The 23,721-nt window shown below is 47.8% G+C and overlaps 1 protein-coding gene across 1 annotated transcript in view; it reads left to right on the top strand.

Moving 5' to 3' along the window:
- Window positions 1-257: 257 nt before the first annotated feature.
- Window positions 258-23,721, top strand: part of LOC135001412 (polyunsaturated fatty acid lipoxygenase ALOX15B-like) — a 131,944-nt gene continuing 108,480 nt past the window's right edge. Inside the window, exon 1 of the mRNA XM_063951580.1 lies at window positions 258-305. The gene's annotated coding sequence lies outside the window, so the exon portion shown is untranslated. The remainder of the gene's footprint in view (window positions 306-23,721) is intronic.

The raw sequence follows: 23,721 nt of genomic DNA, 5'->3' as shown, positions 1-23,721 counted from the left end.
GGCAGGTATGTTTGTCCCAGGTTCTTGTCTTACATGTTTTAGAAAATGGAAACTTCTAGGAAAAATGCTTTTGTTTTGTCAGAACCTTTTCCGTTTGCTGTAAAAGCTGGGTAAAGGCTCTGAGAGAGAGAGAGATAAGGCGAGTTCTAGACATTGGGCCCAGTTCAGGTCTTTGGCCTCACAGAGGGCTAATCAGGGTTTCAGCTGTGTAAGAGTGTTATAGGGCTGCTAGCCTGATTAGTATGGGCAGACTGCCTGGGAAGACTGGAGGGATCTGTGTGAGAGAAACACGCTTCCTGATACAAGTGAGCTATACAGTGTTTACTGGAGAACTCTGTGTTTTTTGTTTAGTGATAGTTAGGAACATCTTGTGTTTAGTTAGTGCCAGACAGGCAAGGTATTTTCTTTTGGTGTTTGTTTTATTTTCTGTTTCAATAAAACTGGCCGGGGCCAGTTGTACCAGACACTGGACTTGTGTTGTTCCTCAGCTGCTGCGTGCTGCCATATTCCCCAGGAAGAGGCGCCTTGCACCCCTACAGTGTTACATTATGTAAAGCAATAGTGTACAATGTGTCCTGTACTGCATGCTTAATTTGTATTGGTGACAGTGGGCAGTATCAGCATCACATGGTCCCTAGCAGCAGTGGAGGCTCATGGGACAGAAGGAAATAAAAGAGGCTGCACTGACAGTTAGTGGCAGTTGGTCCTCAGTGCAGGGGAGCAGAGCTGCGCTGCAAGGTTTCCCCGGTGACCTATGGTGCTGGACCTGTGGTTGTTTGTGCTGAAACTGGCAGTGGGGTTTCCGGTGATACCCCTGGTGTCTATCATGTCCTAGCAGGTGTAGTCATGCCAGGAAGTGAACCAGGAGGCAGCAGCAGCAGGCCAGCAAGAGAGCTGGGTGGTGATACATATACCTGCTAAGAGTAGAGGCAGTACAGAGGAGGGCCTGCCCCGGAGATGGACACTTAATTAATGGCACTCTGAGGATAAGACCCTTCTCCTCAGCAAATCAGTGGTTAAATCAGCAGCCATTCGGAGGCAGCCAGAGAGAGACTGGCCATTGTGACTGGTACCAGAGAAAAGGTCTGTGATAAAACACCTTGCACCACCCTGTATCATCACTTACACTGCAACTGTAGCACTGATAAAGTCCCAGTTTACAGGATTTTTACGCTATACAGCCACTACATCTTGACAGCATAGTTGGAGCAGTTACAGGCAAGGAGCTACAAAGTATCAAATGTAAAGACTGTGTAAGTGGGACTACAGATTAGACATCAATGAGAATCTGGAGCTTTTATTGACTATAAACCCTGTAATTAGTCAGCCAGGAAGAGCTGTTTGACTTGCAGCAAGTTAGTTTTACCAGGAGCAGCTCTAATTCATATGATAGGTTGCATCCCCATGGTATACCATTCAGGAACAGTTAACCTTTGTTTGCTACTTAACCCTGGTAAAAACAATAAGAGAGATCTCAATACTCATTCAGCCGTGCACGTGCTCTAGGGGACTCCTTACCTTACCGACTTAAAGCGATTTGCATGCATACCCTGGTACAGGTAGAAAGGGAATTTATTGTATGACCTGATGTCATTGCAACCTGTATATTTTATGGTTCATTATATATTGAATGTTGTGTTTATATTAGTCTAAAGCTTGAATTACAAGATTAACCAGCGGTTCACTATACCTAGCAGCCGGTATTTACTTTAGTATGGAAGAGTTGGCATAGTTCAGGGAAGTGTGTAGAAAAGCTAACCCGTTTGCAGGAACGAGACGCAGACTGAGAGACAACAGCTATCATCCAGTTCCTGTGCTAATTGTGTGTTTTAATTTGAATTCATTTTGTAAGCTTTTATACTGATTTTATGTACCCATATTGTACTCGCTGAGAGTATCTATCGAATTAACTCCATTGTCACACATAATAAATCGAAACCTCATTTGAAACTTTAGTATTATTACTCTGAAGTTGACTTCATTTACTCATCCATATCATCTGAGCAAAACCACAACCATCCTGCACCCATACTACTTCCGGGTGTCACACAAACACAGCCTCCTCATCCACCACACTGCAGACCAAAGCATTATCAGCACAGCTGAAGCTAAAGAGGTAATCTTACCCTGCTGCCTTTCTCTCTACCTAGTCCCTACTGTATACCCTTGCTGTCCCTCTCTCTTTCACTCTCACTGTCCCTGATGTAATTTTCCCTGTAGCTCTCTCTGTCACTCTCCCTGTCCCTATGTCCTTGCTATCACTCTCCCTGTCCCTGCTGTCACTTTCCCTGATTTTTGTCTCATTCCATGTGGCATAATGTGAATTTCGGCTCATTCTGTGTGCTATAATGTGATTTTTGGCTCATACTGTGTGCTATAATGTGAATTTCGGCTCATTCAGTGTGCTACAAGGTGAATTACGGCTCATTCAGTGTGCTATGTGAATTTCGGCTCATTCGGTGTGGTATAATATGAATTTTGGCTCATACTGTGTGCTATAATGTGAATTTCGGCTCATACTGTGTGCTATAATGTGAATTTCGGCTCATACCATGTGCTATAATGTGAATTTCGGCTCATTCTGTGTGGTATAATATGAATTTTGGCTCATACTGTGTGCTATAATGTGAGTTTCGGCTCATACCGTGTGCTATAATGTGAATTTTCGGCTCATTCTCTGTGCTATAATGTGAATTTCATCTCATACCGTGTGGTATAATATGAATTTCGGCTCATTCTATGTGCTATAATGTAAATTTCGGCTCATACCCTGTGCTATAATGTGAATTTCGGCTCATTCTGTGTGGTATAATGTGAATTTTTGCTCATACAGTGTGCTATAATATGAATTTCGGCTCATACCGTGTGCTATAATGTGAATTTCGGCTCATACTGTGTACTATAATGTGAAAGGGGCACCAGTGCTAGATAGTATAAGGGGTCCTACTATTGTGGTTCATAATGTGTATAAGGGATATATGTTGTGGAAAACCACACTGAAGGACACGCCCCTTTTCAGTGGCAAAGTCCCCTTTTCCGGAGCGCATACATACTTGCAACCTTCACTTTTCCATGTCCCCACTTCAAAATTACCACTTCGACCACTGTGAGGGATGGTATCAGAATCCTGGCGCTTGATATGATGACTGTCAGAATACCGACAGCGTAATCCCGATGTGCAGGATACCGACTACTGTTAGGTTATTACCCTAACCCTAATCTCCAACCCCCCCTAACCCTCCCTGCCTGCAGCCTGTTCCTAAACTGCGCCAGGTAGAGCCCATTCCTAAACTGGTACTGCTGGCCAGGGATGACTCTGCTTGTCTCCAGCCTCCACCACAAGCAGCAGCGCAGCTGTTGGGAGACCTGCTGCTGCTGGCAGAGAATGGAGGTGAGCAGAGTCTGTCCCCATGCTGCCATAGCGGCGGCTTTCGCGGGCATGCCTCACCAGCCACTGACCTCACTGCACGCCACTGCCCTGCAGTGCACATGGGACCTCATTCCGAGTTGATTGCTCGCTAGCTACATTTAGCAGCTGTGCAAACGCATAATCGCCGCCCACGGGGGAGTGTATTTTTGCTTTGCAGGAGTGTGAACACCTGTGCAGCAGAGCGGCTGCAAACACATTTTGTGCAGAACAAGACCAGCCCTGTAGTAACTGATTCTGTGCGATGATTGCTGCGACGAATGACACGGTAATGACGTCAAATACCCGCCCAGCAAACTCCCGGCCACACCGGCATTTTTCCAAACACTCCCAGAAAACGGTCAGTTGCCACCCAGATACTCCCACTTCCAGTCAATCTCCCTGCGCTCGCCAGTGCGACTGAAAGCATCGCTAGAACCTGTGCAAAACCACAATGCTCTTTGTACCCGTACACCACGCGTGCGCATTGTGGTGCATACGCATGCGCAGTTTTGCCATTTTTTAAATGAACGCTACGCAGCGAACAACGGTAGCTAGCTATCAACTCGAAATGAGGGCCATGGTTTTGCCCAACTACTAACAAATTTGCTGCTACGATCAGGTCTGAATTACCCTCAGTGTCCCTAATTCACTTTACATCACACAGTAGTACCACTTTACCTTATACACGTTACTCCATACACATAATGTCCCTTACACATATGCAACACATTATTAATGCCCTTATACACATAATGACACACATAATGTCCCTTTCACATAAGCCACACATTGGCCCTCATTCTGAGTTGATCACTCGCTAGCTACTTTTAGCAGTTGTGCAAACGCATAGTCGCCGCCCACGGGGGAGTGTATTTTCACTTTGCAGGAGTGTGAACGCCTGTGCAGCAGAGCGGCTGAAAACACATTTTGTGCAGAACAAGACCAGCACTGTAGTTACTTATTCTGTGTGATTGCTGCAATGAAGGTCCCAGTATTGACGTCGGATACCCGCCCAGTAAACGCCCGGCCATGCCTGCGTTTTTTCCAAATACTCCCAGAAAACAGTCAGTTGACACCTAAGAACTCCCACTTCCTGTCAATCTCCTTGCGATCGGCTGTGCGACTGAAAGCGTAGCTAAAACCTGTGCAAAACCACCATGATCTTTCTACTCGTACACCACACGTGCACATTGCGGTGCATACGCATGCGCAGTTTTGCCATTTTTTAACTGATCGCTATGCAGCGACGAACGGCAGCTAGCGATCAACTCGGAATGAGGGCCTTTATTAGTACACTTATACACATAATGATACACCTAGTGCCCCTTACATATATGCCGCACATTATTAATGCCCTTATACACACAATGACACACACAGTGCCACTTACACATGCCACACATTATTAATGAATCTATACACATGAAACACATAATGCCCTTACACATATGCCGAACACTACTGCACAACCAACCCACTGCGCACAACACTCACATGGCTGCTAACACTGTGACCTCTGCCTCTGCCATGCGGCAGAAGATGCATGGCATGAGTCAGATGGCAGCTCTGCTAACGTTGGGCGCCTTTTTTATTCTAAAAAGGCATCTTATTTGCATTTACTATGTGGCTAGGATGCACAAGCAGCTTCGTCTGATTAAAATGATATGTGGCTTGTCTATATTCTGTGTGCGACTGTGACTGTATCTGCATACAAAATGCTATGTTACAGTGATTTTCAGGAATACACTGTAACATAGCATTTCATATGCAGCTACAGCTGCAGTCAAAGATAGAATATAGGCATGCCGCATATCATTTTAATCAGCAGAAGCTGCTTGTGCCCCTAGGCATACCAAATGCCCTAGGCATTTGCCTAGTTTGCCTATGCCTAGTGCCGTCACGGGACAGGAGGTACTGGGAATAAATATAAGAGGAGGAGGGTGTAATACATGGGGACAAATTGTGCTGGGGTAAATATAATAGGAGGAGGGGTGTAATACATGGAGACAGGAGGTGCTGGGGGTAAATATAAGAGGAGGAGGGGTGTAATACATGGAGACAGGAGGTGCTGGGGGAACATATAGGAGGAGGGGTGTAATACATGGAGACAGGAGATGCTGGAGATAAGTATAAGAGGAAGAGGGGTGTAATACATGGAGACAGGTTGTGCTGGGGGTAAATATAAGAGGCGGAGGGGTGTAATACATGGGGACAGGAGATGCTGAAGGTTAATATAAGAGGAGGCGGGTGAAATACATGGGGACAGGAGATGCTGGGGGTAAATATAAGAAGAGGGTGTAATACATGGGGACAGTAGATGCTGGGGGTAAATATAAGAGTAGGGGTGTAATATATGGGGACAGGAGGTACTGGGGATAAATATAAGAGGAGGAGGGGTATAATACATGGAGACAGGAGATGCTGGAGGTTAATATAAGAGGAGGAGGGGTGTGATACATGGGGACAGGAGATGCTGGGGGTAAATATAAGAGGAGGAGGGGTGTAATACATGGGGACAGGAGATGTTGGAGGTAAATATAGGATGAGGGGGTGTAATACATGGGTACAGAAGGTGTTGAGGGTAAATATAAGAGGATAAGTGGCGTAATACATGGTGACAGGAGATGCTGGAGGTAAATATAAGAGAAAGAGGGGTGTAATATATGGGGACAGGTTGTCTTGGGGTAAATATAAGAGGAGGAGGGATGTAATACATGGGGACAGGAGATGTTGGAGGTTAATATAAGAGGAGGATGGTGTAATACATGGGGACAGGAGATGCTGGGGGTAAATATAAGAAGAGGGTGTAATACATGGGGACAGTAGATGCTGGGGGTAAATATAAGAGGAGTAGGGGTGTAATATATGGGGACAGGAGGTACTGGGGATAAATATAAGAGGGGGAGGGGTGTAATACATGCGGACAGGTTGTGCTCTGGGTAAATATAAGAGGAAAAGGGTGTAATACATGGGACAGGTTGTGCTTGGGGTTAATGTAATAGGAGGAGGGGTGTAGTACATGGGGACAGGAGGTGCTGGGGATAAATATAAGAAGAAGAGGGGTATAATACATGAGAGCAGGAGGTGCTGGGGGTAAATATAAGAGGAGGAGGGGTGTAATACATGGAGACAGGAGATGCTGGAGGTTAATATAAGAGGAGGATGGTGTAATACATGGGGACAGGAGGTACTGGAGATAAATATAATAGCAGGAGGGGTATAGTACATGGGGACAGAGGGTAGTGAGGGTAAGTATAAGAGGAGGAGGGGTGCAGTGCATTGGGAAAGGAGATGCTGGAGGTTAATATATGAGGAAGAGGGGTGTAATATATGGGGACAGGAGATGCTGGAGGTTAATATAAGAGGAGGAGGTGTGTGATACATTGGGATAGGAGATGCCGGAGGTAAATATAAGAAGAGGGTGTAATACATGGGGACAGGAGGTGCTGGGGTAAATATAAAAGGAGGACGGGTGTAATACATGGGGACAGGAGATGCTGGATTTAAATATAAGAGGAGGAGGGGTGTAATACATGGGGACAGGAGGTCCTAGGGGTAAATATAAGAGGAGGAGGGGTGTAATACATGGGGACAGGAGATACTGAAGGTAAATATAAGAGGAGGAGGGTGTAATACATGGAGACAGGAGATGCTGGAGGTTAATATATAGGAGGAGGAGGGTGTGATATATGGGGACAGGAGATGCTGGAGGTTAATATAAGAGGAGGAGGGGTGTGATACATGGGGACAGGAGATGCTGGGGGTAAATATAAGAAGAGGGTGTAATACATGGGGACAGTAGATGCTGGGGGTAAATATAAGAGGACTAGGGGTGTAATATATGGGGACAGGAGGTACCGGGGATAAATATAAGAGGGGGAGGGGTGTAATACATGCGGACAGGTTGTGCTCTGGGTAAATATAAGAGGAAGAGGGTGTAATACATGGGGACAGGTTGTGCTTGTGGTTAATATAATAGGAGGAGGGGTGTAGTACATGGGGACAGGAGGTACTGGGGATAAATATAAGAGGAAGAGGGGTATAATACATGGGAGTAGGAGGTACTGGGGGTAAATATAAGAGGAGGAGGGGTATAATACATGGAGACAGGAGATGCTGGAGGTTAATATAAGAGGAGGAGGGGTGTGATACATGGGGACAGGAGATGCTGGGGGTAAATATAAGAGGAGGAGGGGTGTAATACATGGGGACAGGAGATGTTGGAGGTAAATATAGGATGAGGGGGTGTAATACATGGGTACAGAAGGTGTTGAGGGTAAATATAAGAGGATAAGTGGCGTAATACATGGTGACAGGAGATGCTGGAGGTAAATATAAGAGAAAGAGGGGTGTAATATATGGGGACAGGTTGTCTTGGGGTAAATATAAGAGGAGGAGGGATGTAATACATGGGGACAGGAGATGTTGGAGGTTAATATAAGAGGAGGATGGTGTAATACATGGGGACAGGAGGTACTGGGGATAAATATAATAGCAGGAGGGGTATAGTACATGGGGACAGGGGGTAGTGAGGGTAAATATAAGAGGAGGAGGGGTGCAGTGCATTCGGAAAGGAGATGCTGGAGGTTAATATATGAGGAAGAGGGGTGTAATTAGTGATGAGCGGGTTTAGATTCTCGGAAACCGAACCCCCCCGAACTTCACCCATTTTACACGGGTCCGAGGCATACTCGGATTCTCCCGTATGGCTCGGTTAACCTGAGTGCGCCCGAACGTCATCATCCCGCTGTCGGATTCTCGCGAGATTCGGATTCTATATAAGCAGCCGCGCGTCGCCGCCATTTTTACTCGTGCATTGGAAATCTTAGGGAGAGGACGTGGCTGGCGTCCTCTCCGTTTATTCATTGTTGAGTTGATGCAAATATTTGTGCTTGCTTATATCATTGTGGAAACTGGGGAGCAGCTTTATATTAATATAGGAGGAGTACAGTGCAGAGTTTTGCTGATCAGTGACCACCAGTTTTATCAGTTCTCTGCCTGAAAATAACGCTCCTTATCTGTGCTCAGTGTGCTGCATATATCTGTGCTCACACTGCTTAATTGTGGGGACTGGGGAGCAGCTGTATTATATAGCAGGAGTACAGTGCAGAGTTTTGCTGACAGTGACCACCAGTATACATTGTCTGCTTGAAAAACACTCCATATCTGTGCTCAGTGTGCTGCTTTATTGTGGGGACTGGGGACCACCAGTATAATATATAGGAGGAGTACAGTGCAGAGTTTTGCTGACCAGTGACCACCAGTATATAATATATAGCTTACGGTACAGTAGGCCACTGCTGTACCTACCTCTGTGTCGTCAAGTATACTATCCATATACATTCTATACCTGTGGTGCATTTTAGTTTTGCAGTTTGCTGACACAGTGACCACCGGTATATATAGCAGTATGGTTCGGAAGGCCACTGCTGTACCTTCCTCTGTGTCGTCAAGTATATTATCCATCTACATTCTATACCTGTGGTGCATTTTAGTTTTGCAGTTTGCTGACACAGTGACCACCAGTATATATAGCAGTACGGTACGGAAGGCCACTGCTGTACCTACCTCTGTGTCGTCAAGTATACTATCCATCTACATTCTATACCTGTGGTGCATTTTAGTTTTGCAGTTTGCTGACACAGTGACCACCAGTATATATAGCAGTATGGTACGGAAGGCCACTGCTGTACCTACCTCTGTGTCGTCAAGTATACTATCTACATTCTATACCTGTGGTGCATTTTAGTTTTGCAGTTTGCTGACACAGTGACCACCAGTACATATAGCACTACAGTACGGAAGGCCACTGCTGTACCTACCTCTGTGTCATCAAGTATACTATCATCTACATTCTATATTTTTGAAACCAGCACCGGGCTCCACTAGCCAGGTACATAATGCCACAGCCGGGGGACACTTTTATAGTGGTCCCTGCGGCCCTGGCATTACATACCCAACTAGTCACCCCTGGCCCGGGTACCCTGGAGGAGTGGGAACCCCTTAAATCAAGGGATACCCCCCTCCAGCCACCCAAGGGCCAGGGGTGAAGCCCGAGGCTGTCCCCCCCATCCAAGGGCGGCGGATGGGGTCTGATAGCCTTTTGAAAAAATGTGAATATTGTTTTTAGTAGCAGTACTACAAGTCCCAGCAAGCCTCTCCGCAAGCTGGTACTTGGAGAACCACAAGTACCAGCATGCGGTGGAAAACCGGGCCCGCTGGTACCTGTAGTACTACTACTAAAAAAATACCCCCCAAAAAACAGGACACACACACCGTGAAAGTATAATTTTATTACATACATGCACACCTCCAAACATACATACTTACCTATGTTCACACGAGGCTCTGTCCTCTTGTCCCTGTAGAATCCTTGGAGTACCTGTGAAAAAAATTATACTCACATAATCCAGTGTAGAATCAGACCTTTGTATAATCCACGTACTTGGCAAAATAATAAAATGGAAACCCGACCACGCACTGAAAGGGGTCCCATGTTTACACATGGGACCCCTTTCCCCGACTGCCAGGACCCCCCCTGACTCCTGTCAAAGTGGTGCCATCAGCCAATCAGGGAGCACCACGTCGTGGCACTCTCCTGATTGGTTGTGTGCTCCTGTAGTGTCTGTGAGGCAGCACACGGCAGAGATACAATGTAGCGCCTATGCGCTCCATTGTATCCAATGGTGGGAACTTTGCGGTCAGCGGCTGACCGAAAGTAACCTCACCACTGACCGCAAAGTTCCCACCATTGGATACAATGGAGCGCATAGGCGCTACATTGTATCTCTGCTGTGTGCAGCCTGACAGACACTACAGGAGCACACAGCCAATCAGGAGAGTGCCACGACGTAGCGTTCCCTGATTGGCTGAAGGGACCCTCTTTGACAGGAGTCAGGGGGGGTCCTGGCAGTCGGGGAAAGGGGTCCCATGTGTAAACATGGGACCCCTTTTAGTGCGTGGTCCAGAGGCGGAACTACCGCCAGTGCAAGCAGTGCGTTGCACTGGGGCCCGCCTCTGTCCAGGGGCCCAAGCATGTAATGAGTCAAACTGCCGCCCACAGAGGAGAAGAGCAGCGGCACGGACGGGGGAAGGAGGAGGAGGGAGGTGAAGGAGGGAGCCGCAGCAGCGCTTTGTTACTGGTGGAGGCACTGCTGCCCCTCTGCTTCACTATAGGCTGTCTTCCGAGAACAGCCTATAGTGAAGCAGAGGGGCAGCAGCGCCTCCACCAATAACACAGCGCTGCTGCGGCTCCCTCCTCCACCTCGTCTATTGCCCGGGAATCGTCAAGCTGCACGAGGAGCCTGAGCCAGCGGAGAGGGTAAGTATGATTCTACTTTCTTTCTGTCTCTTTATTTCTTTCTTTCTTTCTGTCTCTTTATTTCTTTATTTGTTGGGACTGCCTGCCGCTATGTGTAAAAATGGGGGACTGCCTGCCGCAATGTGTAAAAAGGGGGGACTGCCTGCCACAATGTGTAAAAATGGGGGACTGCCTGCCGCAATGTGTGAAAGCGGGGGACTGCCTGCCGCAACGTGTAAAAAGGGGGAATCTGCCTGCCGTAATGTGTAACAAGGGCACGCTGTCTGCCGTAATGTGTAACAAGGGCACGCTGTCTGCCGTAATGTGTAACAAGGGCACGCTGTCTGCCGTAATGTGTAACAAGGGCACGCTGTCTGCCGTAATGTGTAAAAAGTACACGCTGTCTGCCGCTATGTGTAACAAGGGCACGCTGTCTGCCATTATGTGTAAAAAGGGGACGCTGCCTGCCGTAATGTGTAAAAAGGGGGGCGCTGTCTGCCGTAATGTGTAAAAAGGGGACGCTGTCTGCCGTAATGTGTAAAAAGAGGAATCGGTTCGCTGTAAGGTGTAAAAGGGTCTCTACCTGGTGTAGTGGTGCTACTGTGCGGCGTAATTTGAAGAATGGAGACTACTGTGCACCGTTTTATGAATTGGTATTATTTTGTGGCCACACCTCTTCCCCACGAAGCCACGCCACTATGTATTTTTGCGCGCACCTACGGCGCACACTGCCCCTGTTTTGCATGCAGGGGTGGGGCTCCGATGCCGTTTCTTGCACACAGTGCTAAAATGTCTAGTTACGGCACTGTTGCTAGGTATCCATTTCTCTGGCCCTGAGCAGGTCCCCCTCACCAGATCCTCTCAAGGGGTGAGGGGGTGGACTTGGATGGGATGGGGGGGGGGCCCAAAGCATTTTGTCGCACTTGGGCCCACCGCTTGCTAGTTCCGCCACTGACGTGGTCGGGTTTCCGTTTTATTATTTTGCCAAGTACGTGGATTATACAAAGGTCTGATTCTACACTGAATTATGTGAGTATAATTTTTTTCACAGGTACCCCAAGGATTCTACAGTAGAGATGAGCGGGTTCGGTTCCTCTGAATCCGAACCCGCCCGAACTTCATGTTTTTTCTCACGGGTCCGAGCGACTCGGATCTTCCCGCCTTGCTCGGTTAACCCGAGCGCGCCCGAACGTCATCATGACGCTGTCGGATTCTCGCGAGGCTCGGATTCTATCGCGAGACTCGGATTCTATATAAGGAGCCGCGCGTCGCCGCCATTTTCACACGTGCATTGAGATTGATAGGGAGAGGACGTGGCTGGCGTCCTCTCCATTTAGATTAGAAGAGAGAGAGTGAGATTGATTTGAGACAGAGACACTTGATTTACTGGAGCTTAGGAGTACTGTAGAGAGTGCAGAGTTTACTAGTGACTGACCACAGTGACCACCAGACAGTGCAGTTTTATTTAATATAATCCGTTCTCTGCCTGAAAAAAACGATACACAGTGACTCAGTCACATACCATATCTGTGTGCTCAGCCCAGTGTGCTGCATCATCTATGTATATATCTGACTGTGCTCACACAGCTTATAATTGTGGGGGAGACTGGGGAGCAGTGCCAGTTATAGGTTATAGCAGGAGCCAGGAGTACATATTATTAAAATTAAACAGTGCACACTTTTGCTGCAGGAGTGCCACTGCCAGTGTGACTGACCAGTGACCTGACCACACTGACCACCAGTATAGTTAGTAGTATACTATATTGTGATTGCCTGAAAAAGTTAAACACTCGTCGTGTGACTTGTGTGGTGTTTTTTTTTTTATTCTATAAAAAACTCATTCTGCTGACAGACAGTGTCCAGCAGGTCCGTCATTATATAATATATACCTGTCCGGCTGCAGTAGTGATATATATATATTTTTTATATCATTATTTATCATCCAGTCGCAGCAGACACAGTACGGTAGTTCACGGCTGTAGCTACCTCTGTGTCGGCACTCTTTCTTCTTTATACATACTACATCTCATTATCATCCAGTCTATATTAGCAGCAGACATAGTACAGTACGGTAGTCCACGGCTGTAGCTACCTCTGTGTCTGCACTCTGCAGTCCGTCCATAATTGTATACCACCTACCCGTGGTTTTTTTTTCTTTCTTCTTTATACATACATACTACATCTCATTATCAACCAGTCTATATTAGCAGCAGACACAGTACAGTACGGTAGTCCACGGCTGTAGCTACCTCTGTGTCGGCACTCGGCAGTCCGTCCATAATTGTATACCACCTACCCGTGTTTTTTTTTTCTTTCTTCTTTATACATACATACTACATCTCATTATCAACCAGTCTATATTAGCAGCAGACACAGTACAGTACGGTAGTCCACGGCTGTAGCTACCTCTGTGTCGGCACTCGGCAGTCCATCCATAATTGTATACCACCTACCCGTGGTTTTTTTTTCTTTCTTCTTTATACATACTACATCTCATTATCATCCAGTCTATATTAGCAGCAGACACAGTACAGTACGGTAGTCCACGGCTGTAGCTACCTCTGTGTCGGCACTCGGCAGTCCGTCCATAATTGTATACCACCTACCCGTGGTTTTTTTTTCTTTCTTCTTTATACATACATACTACATCTCTTTATCAACCAGTCTATATTAGCAGCAGACACAGTACGGTAGTCCACGGCTGTAGCTACCTCTGTGTCGGCACTCGGCAGTCCATCCATAACTGTATACCACCTACCCGTGGTTTTTTTTTCTTTCTTCTTTATACATACATACTACATCTCTTTATCAACCAGTCTATATTAGCAGCAGACACAGTACGGTAGTCCACGGCTGTAGCTACCTCTGTGTCGGCACTCGGCAGTCCATCCATAATTGTATACCACCTACCCGTGGTTTTTTTTTCTTTCTTCTTTATACATACATACTACATCTCTTTATCAACCAGTCTATATTAGCAGCAGACACAGTACGGTAGTCCACGGCTGTAGCTACCTCTGTGTTGGCACTCGGCAGTCCGTCCATAATTGTATACCACCTACCCGTGGTTTTTTTTTCTTTCTTCTTTATACATACATACTACATCTCTTTATCAACCAGTCTATATTAGCAGCAGACACAGTACGGTAGTCCACGGCTGTAGCTACCTCTGTGTCGGCACTCGGCAGTCCATCCATAATTGTATACCACCTACCTGTGGTTTTTTTTTCTTTCTTCTTTATACATACATACTACATCTCTTTATCATCCAGTCTATATTAGCAGCAGACACAGTACGGTAGTCCACGGCTGTAGCTACCTCTGTGTCGGCACTCGGCAGTCCGTCCATAATTGTATACCACCTACCCGTGGTTTTTTTTTCTTTCTTCTTTATACATACATACTACATCTCTTTATCAACCAGTCTATATTAGCAGCAGACACAGTACGGTAGTCCACGGCTGTAGCTACCTCTGTGTCGGCACTCGGCAGTCCGTCCATAATTGTATACTAGTATCCATCCATCTCCATTGTTTACCTGAGGTGCCTTTTAGTTGTGCCTATTAAAATATGGAGAACAAAAATGTTGAGCTTCCAAAATTAGGGAAAGATCAAGATCCACTTCCACCTCGTGCTGAAGCTGCTGCCACTAGTCATGGCCGAGACGATGAAATGCCAGCAACGTCGTCTGCCAAGGCCGATGCCCAATGTCATAGTACAGAGCATGTCAAATCCAAAACACCAAATATCAGTAAAAAAAGGACTCCAAAACCTAAAATAAAATTGTCGGAGGAGAAGCGTAAACTTGCCAATATGCCATTTACCACACGGAGTGGCAAGGAACGGCTGAGGCCCTGGCCTATGTTCATGGCTAGTGGTTCAGCTTCACATGAGGATGGAGGCACTCAGCCTCTCGCTAGAAAAATGAAAAGACTCAAGCTGGCAAAAGCAGTAGCACCGCAAAGAACTGTGCGTTCTTCGAAATCCCAAATCCACAAGGAGAGTCCAATTGTGTCGGTTGCGATGCCTGACCTTCCCAACACTGGACGTGAAGAGCATGCGCCTTCCACCATTTGCACGCCCCCTGCAAGTGCTGGAAGGAGCACCCGCAGTCCAGTTCCTGATAGTCAGATTGAAGATGTCAGTGTTGAAGTACACCAGGATGAGGAGGATATGGGTGTTGCTGGCGCTGGGGAGGAAATTGACCAGGAGGATTCTGATGGTGAGGTGGTTTGTTTAAGTCAGGCACCCGGGGAGACACCTGTTGTCCGTGGGAAGAATATTGCCGTTGACATGCCTGGTGAAAATACCAAAAAAATCAGCTCTTCGGTGTGGAACTATTTCAACAGAAATGCGGACAACAGGTGTCAAGCCGTGTGTTCCCTTTGTCAAGCTGTAATAAGTAGGGGTAAGGACGTTAACCACCTCGGAACATCCTCCCTTATACGTCACCTGCAGCGCATTCATAATAAGTCAGTGACAAGTTCAAAAACTTTGGGTGACAGCGGAAGCAGTCCACTGACCAGTAAATACCTTCCTCTTGTAACCAAGCTCACGCAAACCACCCCACCAACTCCCTCAGTGTCAATTTCCTCCTTCCCCAGGAATGCCAATAGTCCTGCAGGCCATGTCACTGGCAATTCTGACGATTCCTCTCCTGCCTGGGATTCCTCCGATGCATCCTTGCGTGTAACGCCTACTGCTGCTGGCGCTGCTGTTGCTGCTGGGAGTCGATGGTCATCCCAGAGGGGAAGTCGTAAGACCACTTTTACTACTTCCACCAAGCAATTGACTGTCCAACAGTCCTTTGCGAGGAAGATGAAATATCACAGCAGTCATCCTACTGCAAAGCGGATAACTGAGGCCTTGGCATCCTGGGTGGTGAGAAACGTGGTTCCGGTATCCATCATTACTGCAGAGCCAACTAGAGACTTGTTGGAGGTACTGTGTCCCCGGTACCAAATACCATCTAGGTTCCATTTCTCTAGGCAGGCGATACCGAAAATGTACACAGACCTCAGAAAAAGAGTCACCAGTGTCCTAAAAAATGCAGCTGTACCCAATGTCCACTTAACCACGGACATGTGGACAAGTGGAGCAGGGCAGGGTCAGGACTATGACTGTGACAGCCCACTGGGTAGATGTATGGACTCCCGCCGCAAGAACAGCAGCGGCGGCACCAGTAGCAGCATCTCGCAAACGCCAACTCTTTCCTAGGCAGGCTACGCTTTGTATCACCGGTTTCCAGAATACGCACACAGCTGAAAACCTCTTACGGCAACTGAGGAAGATCATCGCGGAATGGCTTACCCCAATTGGACTCTCCTGTGGATTTGTGGCATCGGACAACGCCAGCAATATTGTGTGTGCATTAAATATGGGCAAATTCCAGCACGTCCCATGTTTTGCACATACCTTGAATTTGGTGGTGCAGAATTATTTAAAAAACGACAGGGGCGTGCAAGAGATGCTGTCGGTGGCCAGAAGAATTGCGGGACACTTTCGGCGTACAGGCACCACGTACAGAAGACTGGAGCACCACCAAAAACTACTGAACCTGCCCTGCCATCATCTGAAGCAAGAAGTGGTAACGAGGTGGAATTCAACCCTCTATATCAGGCATTCCCAACCGCGGTCCTCAAGGCACACCAACAGTGCAGGTTTTAGTGATATCCAGGCTGCAGCACAGATGGTTAAATCAAAATAACTGAGCTAATAATTAAGTCACCTGTGCTGAAGCCTGGATATCACTAAAACCTGCACTGTTGGTGTGCCTTGAGGACCGTGGTTGGGAATGCCTGCTCTATATGCTTCAGAGGTTGGAGGAGCAGCAAAAGGCCATTCAAGCCTATACAATTGAGCACGATATAGGAGGTGGAATGCACCTGTCTCAAGCGCAGTGGAGAATTATTTCAACGTTGTGCAAGGTTCTGATGCCCTTTGAACTTGCCACACGTGAAGTCAGTTCAGACACTGCCAGCCTGAGTCAGGTCATTCCCCTCATCAAGCTTTTGCAGAAGAAGCTGGAGACATTGAAGGAGGAGCTAACACGGAGCGATTCCGCTAGGCATGTGGGACTTGTGGATGGAGCCCTTAATTCGCTTAACAAGGATTCACGGGTGGTCAATCTGTTGAAATCAGAGCACTACATTTTGGCCACCATGCTCGATCCTAGATTTAAAGCCTACCTTGGATCTCTCTTTCCGGCAGACACAAGTCTGCTGGGGTTGAAAGACCTGCTGGTGAGAAAATTGTCAAGTCAAGCGGAACGCGACCTGTCAACATCTCCTCCTTCACATTCTCCCGCAACTGGGGGTGCGAGGAAAAGGCTCAGAATTCCGAGCCCACCCGCTGGCGGTGATGCAGGGCAGTCTGGAGCGACTGCTGATGCTGACATCTGGTCCGGACTGAAGGACCTGACAACGATTACGGACATGTCGTCTACTGTCACTGCATATGATTCTCTCACCATTGAAAGAATGGTGGAGGATTATATGAGTGACCGCATCCAAGTAGGCACGTCACACAGTCCATACTTATACTGGCAGGAAAAAGAGGCAATTTGGAGGCCCTTGCACAAACTGGCTTTATTCTACCTAAGTTGCCCTCCCACAAGTGTGTACTCCGAAAGAGTGTTTAGTGCCGCCGCTCACCTTGTCAGCAATCGGCGTACGAGGTTACATCCAGAAAATGTGGAGAAGATGATGTTCATTAAAATGAATTATAATCAATTCCTCCGCGGAGACATTGACCAGCAGCAATTGCCTCCACAAAGTACACAGGGAGCTGAGATGGTGGATTCCAGTGGGGACGAATTGATAATCTGTGAGGAGGGGGATGTACACGGTGATATATCGGAGGATGATGATGAGGTGGACATCTTGCCTCTGTAGAGCCAGTTTGTGCAAGGAGAGATTAATTGCTTCTTTTTTGGGGGGGGTCCAAACCAACCCGTCATATCAGTCAGTCGTGTGGCAGACCCTGTCACTGAAATGATGGGTTGGTTAAAGTGTGCATGTCCTGTTTTGTTTATACAACATAAGGGTGGGTGGGAGGGCCCAAGGACAATTCCATCTTGCACCTCTTTTTTCTTTTATTTTTCTTTGCGTCATGTACTGTTTGGGGAGGGTTTTTTGGAAGGGCCATCCTACGTGACACTGCAGTGCCACTCCTAGATGGGCCCGGTGTTTGTGTCGGCCACTAGGGTCGCTTATCTTACTCACACAGTCAGCTACCTCATTGCGCCTCTTTTTTTCTTTGCGTCATGTGCTGTTTGGGGAGGGTTTTTTGGAATGGCCATCCTGCGTGACACTGCAGTGCCACTCCTAGATGGGCCCGGTGTTTGTGTCGGCCACTAGGGTCGCTAATCTTACTCACACAGCTACCTCATTGCGCCTCTTTTTTTCTTTGCGTCATGTGCTGTTTGGGGAGGGTTTTTTGGAAGGGCCATCCTGCGTGACACTGCAGTGCCACTCCTAGATGGGCCCGGTGTTTGTGTCGGCCACTAGGGTCGCTAATCTTACTCACAGCTACCTCATTGCGCCTCTTTTTTTCTTTGCGTCATGTGCTGTTTGGGGAGGGTTTTTTGGAAGGGCCATCCTGCGTGACACTGCAGTGCCACTCCTAGATGGGCCCGGTGTTTGTGTCGGCCACTAGGGTCGCTTATCTTACTCACAGTCAGCTACCTCATTGCGCCTCTTTTTTTCTTTGCGTCATGTGCTGTTTGGGGAGGGTTTTTTGGAAGGGACATCCTGCGTGACACTGCAGTGCCACTCCTAGATGGGCCCGGTGTTTGTGTCGGCCACTAGGGTCGCTAATCTTACTCACACAGTTACCTCATTGTGCCTCTTTTTTTCTTTGCGTCATGTGCTGTTTGGGGAGGGTTTTTTGGAAGGGCCATCCTGCGTGACACTGCAGTGCCACTCCTAGATGGGCCCGGTGTTTGTGTCGGCCACTAGGGTCGCTTATCTTACTCACACAGTCAGCTACCTCATTGCGCCTCTTTTTTTCTTTGCGTCATGTGCTGTTTGGGGAGGGTTTTTTGGAAGGGACATCCTGCGTGACACTGCAGTGCCACTCCTAGATGGGCCCGGTGTTTGTGTCGGCCACTAGGGTCGCTAATCTTACTCACACAGTTACCTCATTGTGCCTCTTTTTTTCTTTGCGTCATGTGCTGTTTGGGGAGGGTTTTTTGGAAGGGACATCCTGCGTGACACTGCAGTGCCACTCCTAGATGGGCCCGGTGTTTGTGTCGGTCGCTAATCTTACTCACACAGCTACCTCATTGCGCCTCTTTTTTTCTTTGCGTCATGTGCTGTTTGGGGAGGGTTTTTTGGAAGGGACATCCTGCGTGACACTGCAGTGCCACTCCTAGATGGGCCCGGTGTTTGTGTCGGCCACTAGGGTCGCTAATCTTACTCACACAGCTACCTCATTGCGCCTCTTTTTTTCTTTGCGTCATGTGCTGTTTGGGGAGGGTTTTTTGGAAGGGACATCCTGCGTGACACTGCAGTGCCACTACTAGATGGGCCCGGTGTTTGTGTCGGCCACTAGGGTCGCTAATCTTACTCACACAGCTACCTCATTGCGCCTCTTTTTTTCTTTGCGTCATGTGCTGTTTGGGGAGGGTTTTTTGGAAGGGACATCCTGCGTGACACTGCAGTGCCACTCCTAGATGGGCCCGGTGTTTGTGTCGGCCACTAGGGTCGCTAATCTTACTCTCACAGCTACCTCATTGCGCCTCTTTTTTTCTTTGCGTCATGTGCTGTTTGGGGAGGGTTTTTTGGAAGGGCCATCCTGCGTGACACTGCAGTGCCACTCCTAGATGGGCCCGGTGTTTGTGTCGGCCACTAGGGTCGCTTATCTTACTCACACAGTCAGCTACCTCATTGCGCCTCTTTTTTTCTTTGCGTCATGTGCTGTTTGGGGAGGGTTTTTTGGAAGGGCCATCCTGCGTGACACTGCAGTGCCACTCCTAGATGGGCCCGGTGTTTGTGTCGGCCACTAGGGTCGCTAATCTTACTCACACAGCTACCTCATTGCGCCTCTTTTTTTCTTTGCGTCATGTGCTGTTTGGGGAGGGTTTTTTGGAAGGGCCATCCTGCGTGACACTGCAGTGCCACTCCTAGATGGGCCCGGTGTTTGTGTCGGCCACTAGGGTCGCTTATCTTACTCACACAGCGACCTCGGTGCAAATTTTAGGACTAAAAATAATATTGTGAGGTGTGAGGTATTCAGAATAGACTGAAAATGAGTGGAAATTATGGTTTTTGAGGTTAATAATACTTTGGGATCAAAATGACCCCCAAATTCTATGATTTAAGCTGTTTTTTAGGGTTTTTTGAAAAAAACACCCGAATCCAAAACACACCCGAATCCGACAAAAAAAATTCGGTGAGGTTTTGCCAAAACGCGGTCGAACCCAAAACACGGCCGCGGAACCGAACCCAAAACCAAAACACAAAACCCGAAAAATTTCAGGCGCTCATCACTATTCTACAGGTACAAGAGGACAGAGCCTAGTATGAACATAAGTTAGTATGTATGTGCATGTACGTAATAAAATTATACTTTCACGGTGTGTGTGTCCTGGTTTTGGGGGGTATTTTTTTAGTAGTAGTACTACAGGTACCAGCGGGCCCGGTTTTCCACCGCATGCTGGTACTTGTGGTTCTCCAAGTACCAGCTTGCGGGGGAGGCTTGCTGGGACTTGTAGTACTGCTACTAAAAACAATATTCACATTTTTTCAAAAGGCTATCAGCCCCCCATCTGCCACCCTTGGATGGGGGGACAGCCTCGGGCTTCACCCCTGGCCCTTGGGTGGCTGGAGGGGGGGACCCCTTGATTTAAGGGATCCCCACTCCTCCAGGGTACCCCGGCCAGGGGTGACTAGTTGGGGGGGTAATGCCACGGCCGCAGGGCTGGTTTATTAAATATGGGGGAACCCCTGTCATTTTTCCCCCCATATTTTTTCAACCAGGACCGGCTCAAAGAGCCCGAGGCTGGTTGTGCTTTCCATAGATAACCATGCGCAGATCTCACTGATCCGTGCATAGTTATCCAAACTCGACTGGAAAAAGCAGGTCTATTTTTTTGCTGCTTTTTTTAACGAAAAAAATAGACCCGCACTTGAGCACTCAGAGACTAACACCCAAATACGAATGAATAGTGAATGCCCGTATTGTATGAAATAACAGCCGCGTTTGACCGATGGTCTATTCATTTGATTTCAGAACTTTGCCAATCAAACCATTACGAATAGACCAGACACTGCCGAGTTTTCGGCTTAGTGAATTCCCGGATTGGGACTTAGAAAAAAAAACACAAATCGGCCAAACTCGTATTTTTAGTAAATACTGGCCAGAGTCTGATTTCTCTGACGTCCTAAGTGGATGCTGGGGACTCCGTCAGGACCATGGGGAATAGCGGCTCCGCAGGAGACAGGGCACAAAAGTAAAAGCTTTAGGATCAGGTGGTGTGCACTGGCTCCTCCCCCTATGACCCTCCTCCAAGCCTCAGTTAGGTTTTTGTGCCCGGCCGAGAAGGGTGCAATCTAGGTGGCTCTCCTAAAGAGCTGCTTAGAGTAAAAGTTTTGTTAGGTTTTTTATTTTCAGTGAGTCCTGCTGGCAACAGGCTCACTGCAACGAGGGACTTAGGGGAGAAGAAGTGAACTCACCTGCGTGCAGGATGGATTGGCTTCTTAGGCTACTGGACACTAGCTCCAGAGGGACGATCACAGGTACAGCCTGGATGGGTCACCGGAGCCGCGCCGCCGACCCCCTTGCAGATGCTGAAGAGAGAAGAGGTCCAGAAATCGGCGGCTGAAGACTTCTCAGTCTTCATGAGGTAGCGCACAGCACTGCAGCTGTGCGCCATTGCTCTCAGCACACTTCACACCAACGGTCACTGAGGGTGCAGGGCGCTGGGGGGGGCGCCCTGGGCAGCAATGAAAGTACCTATGCTGGCTAAAAATACATCACATATAGCCTCTGGGGCTATATGGATGTATTTAACCCCTGCCAGGTTGTCAGAAAAACGGGAGAAGAAGCCAGCCGAAAAGGGGGCGGGGCCTATTCTCCTCAGCACACAGCGCCATTTTCCCTCACAGAACTGCTGGTGGGAAGGCTCCCAGGCTCTCCCCTGCACTGCACTACAGAAACAGGGTTAAAACAGAGAGGGGGGGCACTTATTTGGCGATATTATTATATATTAAGATGCTATAAGGGAAAACACTTATATAAGGTTGTCCCTGTATAATTATAGCGTTTTGGTGTGTGCTGGCAAACTCTCCCTCTGTCTCCCCAAAGGGCTAGTGGGGTCCTGTCCTCTATCAGAGCATTCCCTGTGTGTGTGCTGTGTGTCGGTACGTGTGTGTCGACATGTATGAGGACGATGTTTGTGAGGAGGCGGAGCAATTGCCTGTAATGGTGATGTCACTCTCTAGGGAGTCGACACCGGAATGGATGGCTTATTTATGGAATTACGTGATAATGTCAACACGCTGCAAGGTCGGTTGACGACATGAGACGGCCGGCAAACCAATTAGTACCTGTCCAGGCGTCTCAAACACCGTCAGGGGCTTTAAAACGCCCATTTACCTCAGTCGGTCGACACAGACACGGACACTGACTCCAGTGTCGACGGTGAAGAAACAAACGTACTTTCCATTAGGGCCACACGTTACATGTTAAGGGCAATGAAGGAGGTGTTACATATTTCTGATACTACAAGTACCACAAAAAAGGGTATTATGTGGGGTGTGAAAAAACTACCTGTAGTTTTTCCTGAATCAGATAAATTAAATGAAGTGTGTGATGATGCGTGGGTTTCCCCCGATAGAAAATTATTGGCGTTATACCCTTTCCCGCCAGAAGTTAGGGCGCGTTGGGAAACACCCCTTAGGGTGGATAAGGCGCTCACACGCTTATCAAAACAAGTGGCGTTACCGTCTCCAGATACGGCCGCCCTCAAGGAGCCAGCTGATAGGAGGCTGGAAAATATCCTAAAAAGTATATACACACATACTGGTGTTATACTGCGACCAGCGATCGCCTCAGCCTGGATGTGCAGCGCTGGGGTGGCTTGGTCGGATTCCCTGACTGAAAATATTGATACCCTTGACAGGGACAGTATTTTATTGACTATAGAGCATTTAAAGGATGCATTTCTATATATGCGAGATGCACAGAGGGATATTTGAACTCTGGCATCAAGAGTAAGTGCGATGTCCATATCTGCCAGAAGATGTTTATGGACACGACAGTGGTCAGGTGATGCAGATTCCAAACGGCACATGGAAGTATTGCCGTATAAAGGGGAGGAGTTATTTGGGGTCGGTCCATCGGACCTGGTGGCCACGGCAACAGCTGGAAAATCCACCTTTTTTTTACCCCAAGTCACAGAAAAAGACACCGTCTTTTCAGCCTCAGTCCTTTCATCCCCATAAGGGCAAGCGGGCAAAAGGCCAGTCATATCTGCCCAGGGGTAGAGGAAAGGGAAGAAGACTGCAGCAGGCAGCCCATTCCCAGGAATAGAAGCCCTCCACCGCTTCTGCCAAGTCCTCAGCATGACGCTGGGCCCGTACAAGCGGACTCAGGTGCGGTGGGGGGTCGTCTCAAGAGTTTCAGCGCGCAGTGGGCTCACTCGCAAGTGGACCCCTGGATCCTACAAGTAGTATCCCAGGGGTACAGATTGGAAATTCGAGACGTCTCCCCCTCGCAGGTTCCTGAAGTCTGCTTTACCAACGTCTCCATAGGCGTGCGCAGGACATTTAATTAGGGGGTGCACGATTAGAAGGGCATGTTTAGCACCGCACAGATATATATATATATATATAAAATCTGTTTAATATATGTTAACTTTGTATATTTTATTACCATAGATTATATCCTAATCTCTCAAAATATATATTGATATTGAATTTGAACTTGTCCTCCTCCAATACGCTGTATTCTGTGGCGTTGGCACATGATGAGGAGAGAGAGAGCATGGGTGGGAGCATGAGCGTGCATG

Source organism: Pseudophryne corroboree, chromosome 2 (genome assembly GCF_028390025.1).
Source record: "Pseudophryne corroboree isolate aPseCor3 chromosome 2, aPseCor3.hap2, whole genome shotgun sequence".
Lineage (NCBI taxonomy): Eukaryota > Metazoa > Chordata > Amphibia > Anura > Myobatrachidae > Pseudophryne > Pseudophryne corroboree.
This window is presented reverse-complemented; position numbering and strand designations above follow the sequence as displayed.